The sequence below is a fragment of the Galeopterus variegatus genome, unplaced genomic scaffold (genome assembly GCF_000696425.1).
Source record: "Galeopterus variegatus unplaced genomic scaffold, G_variegatus-3.0.2 Scaffold3973, whole genome shotgun sequence".
Classification (NCBI taxonomy): Eukaryota; Metazoa; Chordata; class Mammalia; order Dermoptera; family Cynocephalidae; genus Galeopterus; species Galeopterus variegatus.
Genome location: NW_007730084.1, coordinates 172615 through 187577, shown reverse-complemented (window position 1 = coordinate 187577; position 14963 = coordinate 172615). Strand labels below are relative to the sequence as shown.

The 14963-nt window shown below is 49.9% G+C and overlaps 1 long non-coding RNA gene across 2 annotated transcripts; it reads right to left on the bottom strand.

The window, feature by feature from the left end:
* Positions 1-833: 833 nt before the first annotated feature.
* LOC103601991 lies at positions 834-14629 on the bottom strand. 2 transcript variants are annotated; one of them, XR_551497.1, is made up of 4 exons: positions 14413-14629; positions 13125-13334; positions 8126-8296; positions 834-1325 (listed from the first exon to the last, which is right to left on the bottom strand). It is a non-coding gene; the product is annotated as an uncharacterized LOC103601991 (long non-coding RNA). The 2 variants fall into 2 exon arrangements; XR_551498.1 differs by lacking the exon at positions 834-1325 and adding an exon at positions 5668-6351.
* Between the last annotated feature and the right edge of the window lie 334 nt (positions 14630-14963).

The following is a 14963-nucleotide window of genomic DNA, read 5'->3' as shown; positions in this document are numbered from 1 at the left end:
TTGCTCAAGAATAGCTGAATCGTTGCAATCCTATTTTATAACTTCCATAACCCCTTAGGTGGAATTAATTCTAACGTCATAACAGAAAATTTTGTGCCAGGTATATTTTACTCTTGGTCTCTCATAAGCATAAACTAGGGCAGGTTCTTAACATTTCCTTAAAACTTCCTTAATTTCCTTATTTGCTAGAAAGGACAATAGAACCTGTATCACAGTATTATTGTGAAGATTAATTAAGACACGCATCACCTGCTTAGATGTTCACTTACATCCACAAGTGTTTGAATTATCGTCTTCCAAAGATCTCCAAGGCCCGGTCACCCCCTCTCCCTCCCGTCTGCATCGGTGGCACATGAGCTGCTCACGGAGGGAACAGATGAGGGAACAGGTCAGTGAATATTCGCACGACCGCTATTCGCTGCATTGCTACTGACCTAGTCACGTGGTCCCTGAAGTTAGGTCGGGCTGGTGTCGTCATCCCCTGATTTACAGACGGAAAGCTGATGTGTCACCACGTGCGTGGCTCTTCTAGGGTCACAATCCTGGGCTGGAGCCCATTCCTTCCACGTCACACTGCAGAGTGGGTCCCTGAGGCTTCACCGCTGGTCCCAGGCAGCCCGTGCCCAGGCCCCACAGCACTTAGTCTCCTGAAGGACGTGCTAGCTCTGACCGTTACCTCAATCCACAAAGTCAGCTCAGTAATTAGCAAAGTTGACCCCAAACTAACTGCAGTAGTGAGAGGTCTGAGGTATCTGTGAATTGCTGAGCTATTTACTAAGCCACGCAACTGAAAGTACAGTAAATCCCACAAACAGTCCACTGAGCAGCAAGGCTTCTGAAATGTGTAACTTTTAATTTATTGTTTTAAAGGATTCTGTAGTAGTCAAGGGCCATTAATCATAAATTTGCAGGTTGCATTTTACAGTATGTATGTTTTCCTGATGCTGCACACACCCGGGCTGTCTGATTTCCCAGGACTTTGATTACACTGATTTCACGACACTCTCACAGGGGTCCCTCCTCCTTTTTAACAGCTTATAGCTCCATGTTCCAATTTAGCAAACATCCATTTATTACTTAATATATGGGGACACTATGGCCACGGCTGTCCTCACCTCAAACTGCTGGTGTCATAGATGGGAAATTAAGATGAAACCACGAATGCACTGGGGTTGTGTTTCCAAGCTCCTTGTGACTGCAGCCCTGGGAGGTCACAGGGGCCCAGATGTGGGCTGGAGACAGTCCTGTGTCCTCCAGCTGGGATGTGACGACATTCTCTCTACGTCACCCAGACCCGCATCTGTACCAGCCGTCACCCTAAAGAGCTGCAAAAAGAAAATATGACAATGTTAAAAGTAATTCTTAATTTCATCCTTTAGATATGTTTCTTTATGTGTGTTTTATCATGAAAATAATATTAAAAACCACTCCCAAATAAAGTCCTTTAAACACATTTAAAAATAATAGCCTGTACAACCAAACAATGTTTGGAAACCATTGATCTATTTGACAGGGATCAGTAATAAATGCCTACGCTGCTTAGCTTGCAGGGTGTTAGGATCAAATATGATCACGCGTGAGCCACAGGCATCTGCCCACGGGCGGACAGAAGCTGAAGTTGGTTCCACAGCAGGTGCAGGTCCTCAGAGCAGCGCTGTCCTCGCCACGTCATTTCAGAACAAACATGAGAACCTTCCCTCGTGGGCTCCTTCATCCATGCCTGTCCCTCTCTTCCTCTTCCAGATCAAACCTCGGTCTCCTGTCCCCCCTACCTGGGCCCTCTGTGCCCCTCCGGTTCTCAGCTGCAGCTGTCACACCCCGGGCATTACATTTCTTCTGCCAGTGCATCCCATCTCCCTCCCCCCATTTTAAGCTGTGTCTTTTCTGTCCTCATGGTACAAGGTTTTGTGGGTCCACTTCTCGTGGCCTGGGGCCCTGGAACTTGCTTCTGAGAAAACACGCATGCCACTCTGTCAGTTTTCTATTCGCGGGTCTGAGGGCGAGGGTCTGTCCTTCGATGAGGGGGTCAAAAGTACTTGATGAGCCTCTCAGTTCTACAGCTTGACCCACTGTCCTTAAATCAACACTCTTAACATTACTACATTTTTATACCATTCTATGTTTAGATATTTAGATGTGTAAAATCATTTATCTCATATCAATATGTTCAAATTCAGTATAAAACTAATTCTACAGAAGTACAAGGATTATGTGTGAATATGGATACATAGAAAGAGATAAAAAGATATACCAGCACAGTAAAAAGGGGTTACCTCTGGGTTACGAGATGTTTTTCCTTTTTTTATTTCCTATAAATTTAAAAATAAGATATGCTAATTTACAATCAGTAACTATAATAGCAAATGCTATCAAATAAGTAAAAGCCACAGGATACTATTTTGGGTGGTCATTAAAAGGCAAGATTCGGGCTGGCCTGGTGGCGCACTGCTACAGTGCGCCGCTTGGGAAGCGCGGCGGCGCTCCCGCCGAGGGTTCGGATCCCATATACAGACCGGCCGCTCACTGGCTGAGCAAGGTGCGGGAGCAACACCGAGGGTTGCGATCCCGTTGCCGGTCCCGGTCCGGTAGGGGCGCAACACTGAGGGTTGCGATCCGCTGCTGGTCACGAAAAAAAGACAAAAAAATAAATAAATAAATAAAATAAAATAAAAGGCAAGATTCATTATGAGGGTGAGTCTTCAAGTGTATGAAAAAGATACACTACCAGAGAAAATGGGTACAAATTCTTACTTTTCAGACTAATTTGATAGATCAACTTAATTAATGAAAAGACTGGATAAAACACTGAATTTAAAAATACAAAAACCTTAAACTAGAGTGGGATTTAGTGACCAGCTGGCACAACTGCCCTTAGTTTCCACACTGGGAGGCTGTTTGCAGGACACGGCGAGATCAGTGGAGAGGCCCTGGCGGTGCTGGTGGGTCCAGGTGCTCGCGCTCCCTCCTGGGGCCCTGAGGCAGTGCACGGGGGTGCAGGCTCCTGGCAGTTCCCCACACCTGCCCTTCCCCATAGCCTGGCTCACCATAGTCTGGCTCACAGCAGCCGGCGCCCAGGAGGGCTTTGCAGTAACGCTGAGGAGGAACACGCACGGAGCTCACGGTCACTGATGCCACGTCCCGCAGAGATGTTCCCCGGCCACCCGCTGGCTGGGGCCCAAGAAGAGGAAGACAACCACCCCCCCCACCCCACCCCTTGCTTGTTCTTCCCAACAGGGAGAAATTCAGGTACGTTTGGCCAGATTACAGGATGCTGATTGTCAAGCTTTGCCAGTGGGTTGAGCTGCTGTTTGGGGCTTTTTCTTTTTTTCTCTGCCACCTATGCTGGTGACCTGACCACAGGCACAGCCCCACAGGGGAGTCAGTGGGACTGTCCTTCTCAGTGCCTCCTTCTGCCTCTGTCTTTATCTCTGTCTCTGCCTCTGTCCTCGTCACCATCGCCAGCTCCGCCCCTGTCCCCATCCCAATCCCTGTCCGTGTGTCTGCCTCTGTCTTTTATCCTTCAGGCTCTGCCATCTCTTCTTGTCTTGGAACCCTCCTCTGCAGCCAGTCTATGAGAAGGTTTGGGTGTGAGCTAAAAGGACACATAAAACCCTCACATTCCCTGGCCTTGCTTATTCGAGGTTCAAGCTCAGTTTCTAATCTCTATTTATTGTCTTTTTTCCATTGTTCCGTTGTATGTGTCACAGTCAGAAATATCATGAAGAGGAAAAGAAGTCAGGTATTTCCAGATAACATACTAAACTCATCAAAACCCGCCCTCAAGTGATAGCAGCCAGAGTTGGCTGGAAACCAGAGAGATCCCGACGAAGCTCGAGGAGCAAGGCCGTTCAGCGTGACGATGCGTCCGGCTTCTGAAGACAAGCACAAACCGAAGAGCGAGAGACGCAGGGGAACTCGAACAAACCAAAGCAAACCGAAGTGAAACGCAGAGAGCAGGAGAGAGGCAGCTGCCGTCTCTTAGGACTATGGTCGAGACCTACGTCCAGGCCTTTGTCTCACCTTCTAAATTCCTAGATGGGAGGGAGCCTCTCTGTGTCACCAGAGCCATCTGTGGTGGGCATCGGCTGTCTCCAGCCCTCAAAGCTTCCTCCTCCTTCAGGTAACAGCTTCTCAGCCCCCTGAGGTCACTGCGTGCCCAACTATGGTGATGGCTTCAGACTTACACCCCCTGGGCTTTTCGGTCACATGGGCTGATAAATGCTCTTGCTGCAGAAGAAGCGAATTCCTGATTCCAAGAGGAGGGAATAGGTCACATTTAAGGACAGAAGCTAATTCTGCACTAAATAGAAGCTAGAGCCCCAAATTCTTTCCTGTTTTGAGATCCGTACATTCAGGGCTCCTGGGCATGTCCCTGCGACCTCCTCTCCACCTGCACTCCACACTGCGTGACCTGCCCCATCCCTCGCCCCAGGTGCCCAGGCCACGCACCCAGAAGGAAGTCCCCTCTCCTCCTGTCCCCAGTTTAATCAGCCCCATGGCTCGGCTCTGCTGCACACACCCGCCGGGACCTCCAGAGTCCGCACCTCTGTCCCCCACAGGGCCATTCTCTGAGTCTGGACCACTGCGCGGGGAGGCAGCCCCAGCACCACTGTGCTGGTCTCCTTGCCCTGAGTTGCCCCTGCACGTTCGTATCTGACCACAGCATGCCCGGGCGGGACCAGCTTCCGACTGCCCCCAGGAGGAGGCTGTCACCCCCTCAGAAATAGCAGCCCTTCCCGCCAGAGCAGCTGCGTCTTTCTGCTGTCTCCACCCCCCCCACACACATTTTATCCGGTTACTGGAAAGGGCTGTGTTCTCCCCTCCCTCTGGGCCTGGGACTGCCCAGCCTTTCCCTCCCCAGCTAAATTCCTCTGCCTCTAACCCTGGGCCTGAGTCGCACGTCCTTGCCATGAGCATCTGCTGCCGTTCAGCGCAGCACACTGTCCGGCAGACTCCCTGGTATGTTCTGTCTAGACAGGAGGGTTGCAAACAGCATCAGGGCAGGGGAAAGAGTTAGGCTTGAGAAGAGAGAGCGGTGGGCACAGAGGAAACTGGAGAGTGCACGAAACCTGCCACTCACCCAGATTTCATGATTTCATATACTCTGTGCCAGTGGAATAGGTGCTGTGAACCAAATGCAAATAGGGACAAGCAGCGGTGACCTCTGGCTCCATAAGCAAAGCCCATCTGTCACCTTCATCATGGAATTCCCAGCTCCTGCAATCAAGCCTCTCCCGTGGTTGGCACTCTACATATTTCTTGAAGGCAGTTTAGGATCTTTGGCTAAATGGGAGGGCTTATTAATGTAGCAAAGCTATGTTTTTATCCAAAAGAATGTACAGGTAAAAAGAAGCGAATTACCTTTATCACAGAGGCATGATTATTAGGCAGGTTGTTAAAATATAAGTTTAAGTTCTACTTTGCTAGGTTAAATTATATCCTGGGAATGCACAAATTTTAAGGACAAAGATCAATGAGTTTTGGCATTTATATCTGCCCTCGTAACCACACCCCTAATAAGATATAGAATATTCCTGTTACCCCTGCTAAATTTCTTGTGTCTTTTTATGGTAAATCCTACTCCAGAGTCAACCAGTGTTTTGGCTTCTAACACTTTAGATTATCTTTACCTGTTCGTGAATTCCATATAAAAGTGAAATTACACAGTATGAAGTTTTTTCTGTCTGTCATCTTCTGTCCAGCATATGGCTGTGCGACCTGTGCATGCTGCCGCAGGTATCAGCATCCTGTTTCCTTTAATGACTGAGTAGTATTGTATGAATTGTATGAATGTCTCTCAACGAGGTTAGTCATTCTCTTGTTGATGAAATTTGCATTTCAAGTTTTTGACCATTTAGAGTAAATTTACTTTGAATATTCTGTACAAGTCTTTTTGCAGACGTGCGTTCATTTCTCCTGGGTCGACATCTAGGAATGGAATTGGTGTCTGGAAGGCAGGGTGCACGCTAACTTTCCAAAGCAATTGCCGAACCCTTCAGCAGCATGGCTGCTGTGCTCCTCCCAGAAGTGTGTGACAGCTCCACGTACTCCATGTCCTCCCAACATTGTGCCTTGTCCGTCGTCTTCACTGTATCCAGTTAGTGGGTGTGAAAGGTGTGTTGTTATGAGTTAGTTTTCCTTTCCCTGAGACTAATGGTGCTGAGCAGCTTTTCGGTGTTTTGCCGCATCCAGCCGACGCTAGGAGGGGAGGAATATTCCGCTGAGCGGAGGTCCTGCAAGGCGCTGGTGGAAGATGCTGCTGTGTAGTCTTCTCAGCAGAGAGGGACCTGACAGCTGGGAACCACAACGTCATCTACAGCAGAGTCCTTACAGCCTGGTGAGATGGGAAACCTGAGATTCGGAAAAATTAAATTTCAAAACTTGGCATCATAACTATAAATGCCAAGGGTGTGATGGCTCCAAATCCAAACCTTTCTCTTTCTGTGGAAGGTTTTTCCATCAAAATAAGGTAGTAATTTGGCACTGAATCTCTGATAAATAAAAATAATCTGAAATGAAAACTTCTTTGATATATTTTATTTTATTTTTTCTCAGCATTTTACTTCCAGCCTTCTGGAATCTTCTGTCATCTGTTTCTATACTTTTGAAACAAAATGACTACCTGCACTATTTTTTGACTTGTCCTTATTTTCCATCTGCAATTGACATAGAATTTATGTAATTTTTATATATAGCTGATGTGTTGATAATGGACACGCAGAAGTCCCAAGTAACACCCTTGCTGCCAAGATGTGGAGTAAATCCTGGTACTAAGTGGAACATTGTCATTGTGCTCAGGTAGATACTCAAGATATGGAGCATTTGCAACAGGATGCAGGTGCGAAGTCAGGGCACGGTGAGGCTGGTGGGCCCCGCCCTGCTGCTGAGGTGGGGAGGATGGGGCGCAGCTGTGACTGCTCGGCTGCAGCTTTGTGTCGGGTGCAAAGGGACATTAGTAGCACCTCCCAGGGCCCCTCAAGCTGCCCTGCCTCCGCTTTCCTTCCAGATTGCAGGAATTGAGTCAGGGCCCTCGGATGTTAGAGCTGCAGGGACAGCACAGGAGGCAAAGCGAGGGAGAGAACGGCAGAGAAGAAAGCTAAGCAGGGGCCCCGAGTGAGGGACACGCAGACAGTGGCTGCGCCCTGTGAGTGTGCCCTGCCAAGCTGTCCCACTGTACAGAGCCCCGGCACCAGGCTCTCTCTGTTCAGCTACCCATTCTGTGCAGAGAAAGGCTTCACAGTCAGCTTACGAATGCACCACACGTCGTCAGTTATTAGTAATTAATTATAAATGTTAAACGAAAGTCATAAGTAAATACCAGGTAACTACTGTGTGTTTGATTTTCAAGAAAGCCCTTTGTTAAAGCCTCAGCCACAGCTTTGGCTGCCTGGCTGCCATCTTGCCAACATCCTTACCTGCCTGAGAGCAGAGGCACCAAACCCTTCCTGACCTTCACCTGCCCCAGATGCTCACCTGCGAACGGTCACCTGCCTGCTCACTTCCCAGAGGGACATGGACAATGGGAAGAATTGGGATGTGAAAGGACATCGGCTGCTCAGGCCTGCGGACTTCTGTGCACTCATTTGTCTGTATCAACCACATCTATTCGCACCATTCCTGCATTTTACTAAGTACTGATGTATTTTTAACCGTTTTTTGCAAGTGACCTTAGAGTTTTTAAGTGGATTAAATAACTAATGTTACTTTTTAATTCCAATGTCATGTCATGTAAAATTAAAACTGATGAAAATAAAGAATTTCAGATGACGAGACCATTAAACATTATATTAAAGTTTAAGTCAGCGTTGTACGCGTTTGTTCTTTAATGGGTGTGGGGATGACATTTTGTCATGGTGGGTCAGAAAGAAAGACATCCCCACTTCCCTGCTTGCTTACACATCTTTTCATGGACTTGTGTACTGAGATGTGCCATTGACGGGTTATTAGGCCAGATTCTGTGGATTTCTAATAACTAAGGAACACTTAGGCCCTCAGGAACTCACTATTCATAAAAGTGACTATAGACCTGTTTGCCAGGTTTGCATCGTACAAATTATGCACTTATGACATGGGTTGCACACTTACCATATTTCTAAGCCATAAGACATCAGAATAATTAGATTACCTCAGGTTAAGTCCCACAATTGCCATGTGTCCTGCACTACTCAGAACGCTTTGCTTCAGTCCTGGAATGTTGTTTGATAGCCGTGATATGCTCACAGTGATCTGCCTGTCGTTAGGGTGCAGTCCATTTGGTGCAGACTGGGATGTGCGGTGGCTACTGCAGTTCTGTCAGCTGGAATAGAAAAGCAGTAACTGAAACTCTCATTCTGTCTTCCAGGAAGATGCAGTCCTCACATGTAACTCACACTGGGGAAATGCATAAACCTTTTATTAGCTCAATTTAACCGTGAAAATGGATTGTTACTGATTTTACAATGTAATGAAGAATTCATGCTCAATGCAATAAGCCTATGGCATTGTGACAAGAAGATTCATGGTGATAAGACAAGTTTTTAATTAGATAAAATTCAGAGCAGACCCACGACTCCCTTCTGGTTTTATTTCCCTGCAGCTCTGCATGTGGCAGGTGCCATCCTGAGCACAGGGGTGATCCCAGGTACCTGCAGAGCACAGGTGGGGACAGCCTGAGCCTGTTGATAGCACAGGTGGGGACAGCCTGAGCCTGTTGACGGACACAGACCATCGAGCCAGCCTCCGCACTCCTGTGGTATCAGAATCGAATCACACATTTATGTGCAACTGCATCCACAGAGTTTTAAAAAATTATTTCATTTATACATATTTATGGGTACAGAGTTGGCTATCAGTGTTTGTGGACAGTATGTAAAGATCAAATCAATATGATTAGCATGGTCATGGTCACAAATTGTAATTTCTTTTTGTGTCTGTTACCCAGTTACTCCCGGTGCCCACCTCCAGTATCTGCAGGTCTGTTCTCTCCTCCTGAGAGTTCAATATTTGATCATGGTCTTTCCCAAAGAATATTTTTTTTCTTCCCTTGGATAGTCCTGGATTTTGCCCAAGCAAAAATTATATTTAAAGGGAGATCCAATCAAGATGGTGGAATAGACGGTCCACAGCATCACTCTCTCCCACAAATCAACCAATTTACAACTATAAAAATGTAACTTCAGCCAAGCCAGGGCCGCTGGAGCTCAGGGGAAGAGGAGGAGAGACCTATGGAGTTCATGAAGGCCACAGAAACTACAATGAGAGAAAGAAAAAGCTGCTTTGAGCGTTTCCAGCCACGGCTGCTTTAATGCTGGAGCTGCTGAGCACATGGAGCAGGAGCTGGCAGAAGCCACAGCTGTGCCCTTTAGATGGAGTTACTTGGACGTGGAAGGGGAGAAGAGGGCCTTGGTGGCCCCAGGACAGCAATACCACTAATAAGGTTCACGTGGACCCACGCAGGAGCGAAGAGCCAGAACAACTGAAAAAAGGGAGCCATTCAGAAGCTGGTGAGTCATCGCAAGGGACCGGCACATGGCCCATCCCATGGCCCATCCCATGGGAAGTGTTTACAGCATGGGCGGTGGGGGAGACGTGCCCACCAGGGGAACACCAGGGCACAGCAAGGACAGCTGATCTGCCCCCCAGTCAGCACAGGACCACTCAGAGGAGACTGGTTGGGAATGCAGAATTGCATGGGGTGCAGTTTGACGAAAAAACTCAGGCCTAGATCAGAGATTCTACAGAACACAGATGCACCGGGTCTCTGGAGAGCCAGAAGTACCTATAAGGTCAACCATTAAACCCTGAGCTGCACAAAAAGCCTTCCCTAGGGAAACAGCAGCAAAGTAGCAACTTAGCTCAACCACACAGCTCAAGTACTGGTTCCTACAGGAAGTTCCCCCATGTTAGAAGCAAAGGACAAAAAATTAGTTCCAGGCCAGGCACACCACCAGCACCTTGGGGCCTGCCTGGGGACTGGAGGCTTGGATCTGAGGCCCGGACCCCACTTCCACTTCCAGGCAAACTACACCTTTGCATCGGGGCCAGCCTGGGGACCTGAAGCATGGAGAAGATTACTGGACCCCCCTCCCACAACCAGGCACTCCACGCCAGCACCCCCGCCCAGGAACCTGAGGCAGGAAGAAGGGGACAAGACCCCAATCCCACTTCCAGGCAAACTGCACCAGTGCATCAGGGCCAGCCTGGGGACCTGAACCATGGAGAAGAGGACTGGACGCCCCTCCCACAACCAGGCACTCCATGCCAGCACCTTGGGCCCCGCCCAGTGACCCAGGGCATGGAGAAGGGGACCAGACCACACCCCCACAACCAGGCACACTGAGCCAGCATCTTGGGGCCCACACAGGGACCCGGGGAATGGAGAAGGGGACCAGACCACCCTCCCACAGCCAGGCACAACATGCCAGCACCTCAGAGCCCACCCAGGGACCCGAGGTATGGAGCCAGGAGCCGGACCCTCCTCCCACAACCAGGCACACCACGCCAGCACCTCAGGGGCCACCCAGGGACCTGAGGCATGGAGAAAGGGACCGGACCTCTCTCCTACAACCAGGCACACCAAGCCCGTGCCTCAGGTCCTGCCCAGTGACCTGAGTTATGGAGCCAGGTACCGGACCCTCCTCCCACACTAGGCACAAAATGCCAGCACCTCGGGGCCCACCTGGGTACCCAAGGCATGGAGAAAGGGACTGGCCACCTCTCCCACAAACAGGCACATGGCACCAGTGCCTTGGGGCCTGCCCAGGGTCCAGAGGCATGGAGAAGGGGACCAAACACACCCCACAACCAGGTATACCATCAGTGCCAATGAGCATGCCAAAAACAGCAGCCCCATGTGGGTGGCCCACCACAGCCACCACAATAACCATGGCTGCTGCAAAAGTGGCTAGACATCACAGCCACCACGCAGATGGTTCGCCAACCACTGGAGTGCATTCACACAAGAAGAGTCATCAGCAGACACAAAGAATAGAAGAGGATGTCTCTTTCCACAAAGCCCATTTCAGAGTGACAGAAGAAGCATCTGCTCTGTGATAATATTGGGGGACCTGATCACATCTCTCAGCATTGGACAGATCATCTAGGCAACAAGCTAACAGAGTAACCATTATTTTTTCAGAAGGAGAAAAGAAATCTAGGCAATTAGAGGGGGGAGGGGGAGGGAATGGGGGAAGGGGAGAGGTTGGACAAGGGGCATAAAGAATAATTACGATTTGTAACAATATACATGCTAGTAATACTGATTTAATCAACATATCTCAGTGTTCAACCCCCAAAATATGTATAATCGATTTTGATTCAATAAATCATTATTAAATAAATTATTTTTAAAAAATTATATTTAAAAATTTATACCCACCAATTATCTAAACTTGTACTTGGGTAATAACAAACACCAAGGGAGTGATGACGTTCTGAACGTGTCCCTAAAAAGGTCACTCTGTGTTGGTTTTCCACCTGTCCAGAATCCCACCTTCCCTTGACCAGTCTCACTGCCCCAGCCCCTCGAGTAAATGAGTAAGTAGGTCCATCATAAGTAAATCAATGACCTTTCTGTCAGCAAGACTCGCCTCAAGCCACAGGGCGGAATCCACAGGCCGGACCGGGCGCCCGACCCCAAACCTGCTCCTTCCAGAGCCCAGCAGCAAAAATGCAGACGCCGCCTGCGTGTGGAACGTGTAAACTCCTTTCCTCGTTAGATTAGTTTCAGCGAGGGAAAAGCGCCCGGGCTGTGGGAGCGAAGCATGGGACGTCCCTGCGGGCGCGTGCGGGTCAGGACACGCGGGAAGCCACCTGCGAGTGAAGGCACAGGAGTGGGGCCAGCGGCACACGGGCCGCTCAGCGTCTTCCTCCGCGCGTGTTGATTCCTGACGCGTCCCTGCTGGCACCCGTGCCGTTTCCACGGGGACATCAGCGCAGTTTAGTGGGAAGACACTGGCTGCCGCCTCCAAATCTCACTCTGCAATGTGTTAACTGCAACCTCGTCACCTTCCAGAGGCCCGTGTCTTCACCTGTGGGGTGGGGTCGAGCACAGGTGTGCAGCACAGGTGTGCATTGGGTGTGCAGTACAGGTGTGCAGCGCAGGTGTGCATTGGGTGTGCAGTACAGGTGTGCAGTGCAGGTGTGCATTGGGTGTGCAGTACAGGTGTGCATTGGGTATGCATTGGGTGTGCAGCACAGGTGTGCAGTGCAGGTGTGCATTGGGTGTGCAGTACAGGTGTGCAGTGCAGGTGTGCATTGGGTGTGCAGTACAGGTGTGCAGTGCAGGTGTGCATTGGGTATGCATTGGGTGTGCAGCACAGGTGTGCGGCGCAGGTGTGCATTGGGTGTGCAGTACAGGTGTGCAGTGCAGGTGTGCATTGGGTATGCATTGGGTGTGCAGTGCAGATGTGCAGCGGTGGTTTCTCTCGCTGCTGCTGCCTGGCACCTGGCTGTCCTCGCAGGTCTCGGGCCCCTCACCTCCAGGACATGGCTGTCAGGAGGAGCGTGCATAGGAGCTTGAAGCCTGACTGAAGGAACTTTGCCTCTGACGGTGGAAACCAGGAACGGCCCCCGGACCCCAGGGACGCAGAGCTGCCCCTTACCCCGCAAGTCCGTCTTCCCTGCACACAGGCAAATTGTGGTGTTACTGACCGTTCTGGGTTCAAATCCTGCCTCTGCTCAGATGAATTGGGCGACCCAGACCGTTACTAGAGCTTTTTAAATCTGTTTCCTTCTCTGTTGAAAAAGGATCCAATACTTTTTAGGTGCTTAAAATTACCTAAGCCATCAGTTGTAAAAGACGACGTATCCAGCATTTTGCACGGAGCCTGGTGCTTAGCAAATGCTAAATAAGTGCTGGCCGTTATCATCCACTTAAAGTATTTATTGCTGCTGTGCTTAACTCTGGAAAGCAAAACGAACGAGTGTCCCATTTTTCTGAGCGGAGACGGGTCCAAAGATAGCCAGCCTGGAAGGCTGAGGAAGGGGTCCGGGGCTCCCGACCACGGGGACACCAGGTAGCTGGAGCGTCCTGGTCCCTCGGGGGCTGCACCGCGTCCGCTGGGCTGAGCCTGCAACCCTCGCAGACGCAGAGGCTCCTCTGGTTCGGGTTTTTAAAATCCATTTTGCGGGTGATGATTCCTCACCTCAGCGGCATCGTCCTTCCTGTATAACACTGCCTGACGTTTTCCCGAACGTTTCATGGAAGAATCCCACAAAGACCTCAGCATCGGGAAGACTGGCGGGAAACGTGCCCTCCCCCAGCGCACAGGGGGTGACCGCAGGGGTCTTGTCACATTTCACAGAAGCTGATCCCTGCTAAGGGTGGCACAAGGTGAGCCTGGCTTTGAAGGGGTCTGCAAGAAAGACAAAACGATTTACCTGAAAATTTAAAAGTCACGTACAGAGTTCTCTAAGTCCCTTCAGTGCTGCCTCAATCACTATGTATTGGGAGCGTTTGGGGAAAGTTCGCTGCCTCTTCCGTGAATGTCACAGGCTGAGCTTCTAACCAAGCACGAACTCATGGCTATTGAATACAAGTTACGAAACAAACGAGGGGAGAGGGTAGGGAATTAAAAGACACATGGGACAGGACACTTCCTTCAAGGGTCTGGAGCTTCTGCAGGTGGGTCAGAGATGCCTGTGCAGGTTGACCAGGCAGGGCCGTGTGCACGTGGCAAGCGGGAGCATGGGAACAAGGTTTCTCAAACTAGTCTGCACAGTAATCTCTGGTGATGTTGTTAAAACGCAGGTTTAGACTCGCTAGGACTGAGGCAGGCCCGAGGTGACACTTGTTTGGCCACACGTTGAGTGACGGGACGTGGAACACGCCGGGAGTGAGTGGCAGTTATGGGACACAGACAGAGCCGCAGCACCAAGGACCTCGGTGGAGACAACCGGGGAAAGTGGCTGTCCTGACACAGGCCACAGCCGAGGCACGGGGCCTCAGGCCCACCTGGGGAAGGCGTCCCAGCCTCTCTGGCCCCGGCCGCTCCTGGGGGCTCAAGTTCCCTTCCGGGTGAGAGTGTGGACACCTCCAGTGAACACCTGAGCACGTCACTCAGCGACTGGCAGTGTCGGATCAGAGCTCCCTCCTTCAGATGCCACCAGTGGTTCCCGTGATCAGAGTCAGGGCAGTGGAGGCGGCTGTGGCGGGGACGTTTGAGGGGTGGCACGGTGCACACTCGTCACTGTGCACGCAAGGCCTGTGGCACGCACATTCCTCTGCGTGGCCTGATCTTCCTGCTTCTCCTACTTTTCTTATAAGTGAATTGAAAATGGTCTTCACTGTAAAGCACAGCTCTACTGCTAATCACAGAAGGCAGAGTAAAGAAGGACAGTAAATACACTGTATGTGGACACGGGCCTGGCAGGGGCCCTGGGCAGGGGGAGCAGACGCTGCTGAGACCGAAACGCAGGGGAGGGAAGTCAGACCTGGCAGAGGTGAGAGCGTCCGTCTTCCTGTGCTGTTTTACATGCCGCGTGGAAAAGCCCGATGCTGCCTTTACTCCCCTACGTTCTCACAGGAGCGCAGTTCCAGTGGATCCATACTACAAATGACTAAGGATCTTCAAAACACAATTCTAAAATTATAAGTGGTATTTTTCAAATCAAGGTTTAGCCAAACAGACGCTCCCTGCCCCCCCACCCCCGTCCAGCAACCGTCTTCCCCCTGTCTCCATATTTTTAGGAAAAGGAAATGACATATAAATCAATCTAATTAGAAAGTGATTGATATGGAGAGAGGAAATTCAGTAATCATCTAATCAATGCTCTGGAAGAGTACGGCAAAATGAAAGTAACCAAAAAAGCAGTGAATTTTTTAGAGTTCATGATAGAGAACTTTGCAGCAATCGGGCAGAACAAAGAGCAGCATCCCAGCCAGAGCTGCATGAGGTAGGAAATCTGCCTGTATCATGTTTCTCCATTCAGCCTCAGCAACAGCCGAGCTTTGTTTTTAGAAAAAGTTTTGAAAGTTTTTAGAA